The sequence below is a fragment of the Cynara cardunculus genome, assembly GCF_001531365.2.
Source record: "Cynara cardunculus var. scolymus isolate 2C chromosome LG 2, CcrdV1, whole genome shotgun sequence".
In the NCBI taxonomy this organism is placed as follows: domain Eukaryota; kingdom Viridiplantae; phylum Streptophyta; class Magnoliopsida; order Asterales; family Asteraceae; genus Cynara; species Cynara cardunculus.
In genome coordinates, this window is record NC_037529.1 from 4014118 (window position 1) to 4014601 (window position 484).

Consider the following 484-nt stretch of genomic DNA (forward strand, 5'->3'; position numbering starts at 1 on the left):
TATTTAAAATTTCTTGTTTCTGTGTAATTTCTTTAATTCAAAATTTTATTATAATTTAACTGAAATTTAAAAAATAAATTAATTTATTTTTTGTTTAATAAAATAATTTATTTAAGACAATAATTAAGTATTCTGTTAGAATTCAATGATTATCTTAATTATGTTTTGGATTTTTTATATTTAAATGAGATGTTTGTTCTCTATTTGATTATGTTTATCCGCAGTTAGTTACACGAATTCAAACATGAAGTTTTAATAAGTTGTACTTATGCATAATTTACTTGTAATCTTGAATTTTAAGCAATATGCATCAATATACAGTACTTTATGCATAAAAAATGATTTTTAAGAGTTTTCGTCAAATGCTTTATAATATAGTATAGACACACAAATCTATTCAAGTGACTGAAAAACTCCTAACAGAAAGTTGGTTACCAATAAAAAAAAGAGTGCAAAATATGTTTATTTTGATGCAGTTACAATA